Source organism: Ahaetulla prasina, chromosome 4, assembly GCF_028640845.1.
Source record: "Ahaetulla prasina isolate Xishuangbanna chromosome 4, ASM2864084v1, whole genome shotgun sequence".
In the NCBI taxonomy this organism is placed as follows: domain Eukaryota; kingdom Metazoa; phylum Chordata; class Lepidosauria; order Squamata; family Colubridae; genus Ahaetulla; species Ahaetulla prasina.
Genome location: NC_080542.1, coordinates 20,254,960 through 20,262,933, shown reverse-complemented (window position 1 = coordinate 20,262,933; position 7,974 = coordinate 20,254,960).

Sequence of the window (7,974 nt, the reverse complement as noted above, 5' to 3'; positions counted from 1 at the left end):
TATTTGAAATTTAAAAATCTGAATTAATGATGTTTGGATGTATTAATGCTTGCATTGTTGATAACCATGCTGGTATTTTCAAATAATATTTATCTCTAATCTTCTCCCACACTAATAATGCATTTCTTATGTAATATCTTTGAAAATAGGTATACATCTTACTTCTACCATACCATAAAAAGGCATTCCATCCCAATTGAAGATCATGACCTTCCAAAGTTAATAGTCATGTGTTTCTTAGACCAATCTATTCTCTCATCCAAGTCAACATTGCTGCCTGATAATACCAATTCGGTAGTCCAAATCCTCTACGTAGTCTTGCATCTTGTAAGAGTTTTATTTTAATTCTCACTTTTTTCCCTTGCCATATAAATTTACTTACTATTTTGTTAAGATGTTTAAATTATGTCTTTTCCACTTTTATCGGTATTGTCTGAAATAGGAACAATAGCTAGACTATATAATATATTCATCTTTGTTATCACTATCTTTCCCATTAATGATAATTGTAGATTTTTCCATTTCTCCAAATCTTCCTCAGTTTGTTTTTTAAGTTTATAATAATTATCTTCCTTTATCGTTACACATCTTGAGGTTAAATATATTCCTAAATATTTTACTTTCTTCACAATTTGAATATTTAATTTCTCTGTCAATTCTCTTTTGTGTTTTTCTGTAATATTGTTGTTTTGTCTTTATTTATTTTTAGTCCTGCAACCTCTCCATACTCTTCTATTTGTTCTAATAATTTAGGACCTGTTGTTTGAGGCTCCTCCAATATAAAAACTAAATCATCTGCAAAGGCTTGCAATTTATATTCTTTCTTAATTTTCATTCCTTTTATTTCTTCATTTCGTCATATATTTCTGTTTAACCCTTCTAACATTAATACAAATAACAATGGTGATAATAGACATCCTCCCCTTGTGCCTTTCATTATATTAACTTTTTCTGTCATTTCTCCGTTCATCATTATTTTTGCCAATTGTTATAAATTGTTTTTATCATGTTTATGAATCTCTCCCCAAACTTCATCATCTGTAACTGTTCTATCATCAAACGTTCTATCAAAAGCTTTCTGTTCATCTAGAAACATCATCACCATTTGTTTTTCTGAGTGTACCTCATAATATTCCAAAGAATTCAAGATTATTCTTGTATTGTCTCTAATTTGCCTCTTAGGTAAAAACCCATTTTAATCCATATGAATAAATTCATTTAACAGCCTTTTTAATCTATTCGCCATTATTGCAGCAAAGATCTTATAATCAACGTTCAACAATGAAATTGATCTATAGTTTTTGATGTTGAAAATCTGTATCTTCTCATTTAATATCTTCTCCTTGGGTTGTTCCATCATGTCTGCCAATATCTCTGCCATCATATCCGGTAAATTTTCCCCTTCCTCTATATTTTGAAATCTTAAATAATAATCAAATCTATCCATCTCCAGAAAAATTATCATTCGCTCTTGGTTTTTGTCCACTGATGTCAATTTTTCCTCTAATTCTTCCACTTTCTTTTCTGTTACATTCGCCTTTTCCTCTACTTTTTGAATTCTTTCTTCATTTTTAAAATCTTTTTTAAATCTATCATTTCTGATGTTTTTAGTGTTTCTGTCATAGAGGAGCTTGCTGCTGAATGCAGGTGTGCCGTAAATTTCTTCTTCCCTTAATGTATATCCCTAATTTGTAATCCATTTATGATTACTATTTGTAATCCAAATATCTAATTCACCCCGATGGATGAACTAGGAAAAATAAAAAGAAGAAAGAAATATAAAAAGAAAAGTTATAGAAAAATCCAATCTGCCCCCCAAGAGAAAAGATATCCAAAAATACTATCCCGCAAAGAAGAAAAAAGGAAGCAAAAGGAAAAAGAAAAATATAGAAAAAATCCAGAAGTTGAAGAACAAAAAGAAAGCTTATAAGCTGTTATCCTTCTTCAGGCTCTTCTCGCCTTAATCGAAATTTTAAACAAACCATCACTATCCTTTTTCTTTTCTTTTTTTAAAAAATATTTTATTCAACATTTACATCTTTAAAACCTTTGTTATATTTTTACAGCTTTCCAATACCAACATCTTTAGTAATATCTATTTTATCTTTCGACCAACTATATAAATATACATTTTGTTTGTTACTTATTTATTCATATAATTACTACATTATATACATATCTAAAAAGGTAAAGGTTCCCCTCGCACAAATGTGCTAGTTGTTGCCGACTCTAGGGGGCAGTACTCATCTCCGTTTCAAAGCCGAAGAGCCAGCGCTGTCAGAAGACGTCTCCGTGGTCATGTGGCTGGCATGACTCAATGGCAAAAGCGCACGGAACGCTGTTACCTTCCCACCAAGGTGGTCCCTATTTTTTCCACTTCCATTTTTACGTGCTTTTGAAACTGCTAGGTTGGCAGAAGCTGGGACAAGTAACGGGAACTCACCCCGTTACACGGCAGCACTAGGGATTCGAACCGCTGAGCTGCCAACCTTTCAATCGACAAGCTCAACGTCCTAGCCCCTGAGCCACCACGTCAAATATTGCATTTCATTATAACTTCTCTTATACTATAAATCATATGTTAATTTTAGATTTCTTTTCCAGCCAATTATACCATCTGTCCCATGTTTCATAGTAAATCGTTTCCTCTCTGTCTTTAAGTTCCATCGTTAATTTATCTGATTCTGCACATTCTAGCACCTTTTTTATAATCATCGTGTTTGATGGAGCATGTTATTGTTTCCAGTTTTGGGGAAATAAAATTCTGACAGCCGTAATATGTGGAATATGAGATATTTAATTTCTTTACTCATTTTTTCTTTTATAATCCCCAAAAGAAATAGTTCAGGTTTCATATCAAATTTTTCTCATCATTTCCTCTAACCACTTTTTAATTTTTAACCAACAATCCCTTGCTTTGGGACATGTCCACCATATGTGGTAGTATGTCCCTTGTTGATGGTTACATTTCCAACAATGCGGTGGGTTGTTTGGAAACATCTTGGCCAATCTTGCCGGAGGTAGATGCCACCTATAAAACATTTTATGGTATTTTCATTATAGGTGGCCGACAATGTCATTTTATAATTTGTTCCCCATATTTTTTCCCAATACTCTAATTCTATATTGTATCCAAAATTTTTCACCCAAATTATCATTGTTTAACATAAGATAACATAACAACAGAGTTGGAAGGGACCTTGGAGGCCTTCTAGTCCAACCCCCTGCCCAGGCAGGAAACCCTACACCAGCTCAGTCAGATGGTTATCCAACATTTTCTTAAAAATTTCCAGTGTTGGAGCATTCACAACTTCTGAAGGCAAGTCGTTCCACCTATTAATTATTCTAACTGTCAGGAAATTTCTCCTTAGTTCTAAGTTGCTTCTTTCTTTGATCAGTTTCCATCCATTGCTTCTTGTTCTACCCTCAGGTGCTTTGGAGAACAGCCCGACTCCCTCTTCTCTGTGGCAACCCCTGAGATACTGGAACACAGCTATCATGTCTCCCCTAGTCCTTCTTTTTATTAAACTAGACATACCCAGTTCCTGCAACCGTTCTTCATATGTTTTAGCCTCCAGTCCCCTAATTATCTTTGTTGCTCTTCTCTGCACTCTTTCTAGAGTCTCAACATCTTTTTTACATCGTGGCGACCAAAACTGGATGCAATATTCCAAGTGTGGCCTTACCAAGGCATTATAAAGTGGTACTAACACTTCGCGTGATCTTGACTCTATCCCTCTGTTTATGCAGCCCAGAACTGTGTTGGCTTTTTTAGCAGCTGCTACACACTGCCCTCATATCTAAATGGTTATCCACTAGGACTCCAAGATCCCTCTCACAGGTACTACTATTGAGCAAGGTACCACATATACGTTTCCTTCATCATTTCCTCCATTTTAAACAATTATACGTTCTGATAATTATTTTCTTATCAGTGTCTTTCAATATTTTATCCATTTCTTCTTGTTCATTTTGGAATCCATATTCTAAATCTTAATTCTGGGCTTTTTCCCTAGCCACATAAATTTACTAATAATTTTAAACAATTTGTTAAAAAAGTTTTTCCCCAATTTTATAGGTACCATTTAAAATAAATATAGAAAATTTTGTAGGATGTTCATCTTTATGGTAACCTTAACCCTAACCACTATCCTTTTTCACTCAGAGAAGAAGAAGAAAAAGGGAAAAAAAAGTTTTCCACACTTTGTTCCACCACCAAATAGTAACCCAGAAAAAAAGAACAATGAACGGTGAAAAAAGTAAGGTTCTACATTTAGACAAAAAAACCCAAAATGCACAGTTACTGTATATGTGGTACCTTGCTCAGTAGTAGCAACTGTGAGAGGGATCTTGGAGTCCTAGTGGACAAACATTTAGATATGAGCCAGCAGTGTGCAGCAGCTGCCAAAAAAGCCAACACAGTTCTGGGCTACATAAAGAGAAGGATAGAATCAAGATCAGGTGAAGTGTTAATACCACTTTATAATGTCTTGGTAAGGCCACACTTGGAATATTGCATTCAGTTTTGGTTGCCACGATGTAAAAAAGATGTTGAAACTCTAGAAAGAGTGCAGAGAAGAGCAACAAAGATGATTAGGGGACTGGAGGCTAAAACATATGAAGAACCATTGCAGGAACTCGGTATGTCTAGTTTAATGAAAAGAAGGACTAGGGGGAAGGACGTGATAGCAGTGTTTCAATATCTCAGGGGCTGCCACAAAGAAGAGGGAGTCAAACTATTTTCCAAAGCACCTGAGGGTAGAACAAGAAGCAATGGATGGAAACTAATCAAGGAGAGAAGCAACTTAGAACTAAGGAGAAATTTCCTGACAGTTAGGACAATTAGTAAATGGAACAACTTGCCTGCAGAAGTCACGAATGCTCCAACACTGGAAGTTTTTAAGAAAATTTTGGATAACCATTTGTCTGAAATGGTGTAGGGTCTCCTGCCTGGGCAGGGGGTTGGACTAGAAGGCCTCCAAGGTCCCTTCCAACTCTGTTATTATAACAAAAGAAGAAAGAATATCCAAAACACCAATTCCAAAACAAAGTACTTCAAAAGGCTCAAAAAGACAAATAGAAAAATAAGATCAAAAGATCAAAAAGCAAAAACAAATTCAGCACTCCAATCTCTTCATTCCTTTCAAGTATGTCTTTTTCTCTTCAACATCTGTTTTCTTATCAGTACAACCAGCCTTGTCAAGGTCAACTTTAATTCTTATAATTAATTCACGGTCTTTTTAAAATCTTTTCTTTTTTGCCTATAGATGGCACTGCAGTATAAAACCAAACTACGTTTCCAAGCTTCCATACTTTTAATCCATTTCTATTCCCTTTAAATTCATTTATAATCGTTCCATCGGAAAGATTATTTCTGACAGGATGTGGAGGATGGATGGATGAAAGGTTTATACTCTTTTGCAGACATCTGGTTGTTAGTACTCCCTCAGAGCTGTTGAGGCCACTTGGGGATTTAATCTGTGCCCTCAGGGTCACCTGAACGGGAATGGATGTGGAATCTTCTTGGAACTGCTGAAAAGTCTGTGTTCTAGACAGGGGGTACAATGCAGGGGTGAAATGCTCCCGGTTCGGACCAGTTCACCAGATCCGGTAGCAATGGTGGCTGTTCAGAGAACCAGTAGCAAAAATCGCTGGCCCCTGCTGAGCCGTGCCACCATCAGAGGTTTTTTTTTTTTTTACTTTTAAAAGCATTTTTTTGGCTTGCCCGATCTGGTAGTGATGGCAGCTGTTGGTTCGGAGAACCAGTAGCAAAAATCCCTGCCCCTGCTGAGCCGTGCCACCATCAGAGGTTTTTTGTTTTTTTTTAACTTTTAAAAGCATTTTTTCTTCAGCCGAAACAATGCTTTTAAAAGTTAAAAAAAAAAGCCTTTGATGATCCCGCGGCTCAGCTGGGATCGTCAGAACCTTTTAAACTCTTTTTTTTAACAATCTCTTCAGCCGAAGAGGTTATAAAAACAATTTTATAATTATTATTTTTTTCCCCTGAAACCAAATTTTTGAAGTTGTAGTTTGGTATCCCATTATTATGGAGATTTTTATAAGGGCATATATTGAGACAAAAGTCTATCATGCTGTGGTCACTATTGGAAAAGGGTTCTTTTATTTGTAGTCTATAAATTGTGAAATCTATTTGTGTTAGATCATTGTAGTCATACAAAACATTTGCTAGACCAATTCATTAATCCCTTTGATTGTATACAATTTCATATAGTTATTACGTCTTTTCTTTTATGTACATTGAGAGCATATGCACCAAGACAAATTCCTTGTGTGTCCAATCACACTTGGCCAATAAAAATTCTATTCTATTCTATTCTATTCTATTCTATTCTATTCTATTCTATTCTATTCTATTCTATTCTACTTATGGTTATATATATGCTTATATATTGTATAGTTATTTCATGCTTATGCTTATATATAATGTTGTGACAAATAAAATAAATAAAATTAAAATAAAATAACCCACACTGCATATCAGACATTAATACAATTGAGCGTGTCCAGAAATATTTCACAAAAAGAGACCTCCACTCCTCTGTTCGCAACAAAATACCTTATGCCACCAGACTTGAAATTCTGGGTTTAGAAAATTTAAAACTATGCCGCCTTCGGTATGACCTGAGCTTAGCTCATAAAATCATCTGCTACAATATCCTTCCTGTCAATGACTACTTCAGCTTCAACTACAATAATACACGAGCACACAATAGATTCAAACTTAAAGTGAACCGCTCCAATCTCAACTGTAGAAAATATGACTTCAGTAACAGAGTTGTTAATGCCTGGAATGCACTATCAGACTCTGTGGTCTGATCCCCAAATCCCCAAATCTTTAACTTAAAACTGTCTACTGTTGACCTCACCCCATTCCTAAGAGGTCTGTAAGGGAGGTGCATAAGAGCACCAGCCTGCCTACTGTTCCTTTCCTAATGTTCCCTTTAGTTGTATTCATTTTATGTTTTCAATTTATGCTTATATATATGATTTAATATGTATTTGATGAAATAAAAATAAAAATAAACTGTAGTGTTCGTGAGAATTGTCCTCACATGACTAACTGTATCACAAAGTCAATCACTTTTGGGCTTTTTTAACAAACAAGAGAAAAGGGGGGAAAAAACTGGAAAATCAACTGAAGGGATGTCCAGATTTCTGCACTACTACATTTCCCTGTTTCTTATCTAGAATCTTTAAACTACTGAGCCTGATGGCAGAACTGTTAAGCTAAACTTTGTACATCACAGAAGTTATGTCAGTTTCTTTCACTTAGGGCTTAAACTTTTGCATGCAACTGGGACGATCTAAGGACAGGACATCTGTTGCTAAGTTCCGTTTAAGATCTTTTCTGAAGGTGCTAACAGCACAGCTAGAAAAATCTCAGCAAGTACAGCCTCACACACATTAACTGGAAGGAATTTCCTTTCACACCAGTGAATTGGTGTGAAAAATTAACACTGTAAAATATTGTGTCCCAGTCAATAAGCTTGGATAAGCTTGCTTTTCAGGTCCCTGGTGCAACCTGAGCTCCATTTTAAAAAGGGTGGACAACAACTCCCAGAAGTCTCCAGCTAGCTGGGGATTCTGGGAATTGCAGTCCACCCACCTTCAAATGCTAAGTTTGAAAAAAAAACAGCCCGAGGGTGAATCCTGAATCAGTGAAATGGGTCAGCTGATTGTTCTCCCATGATGAAGAATCGCCTGGAATCATTCCCTTGTTGGAAGATGGGGAATCACATGATCGTTTGATGACGTCAACACGGTTGTCACTACGCAAGGCGTCAATGAGCTTTCCCCGTCCAACGAGACGTTATTCCACTTTGAGGCAGCTATGACGTCATTGCGCGCAATTGCCGAGAGGACGCCATTCACTTCCCCGCCGTCAGAGCTGTGACGTCACCCCCCACAGGACGGAAGTGACTCCGGCAGGGGTTGAAAGATGTCGAGGGAGCG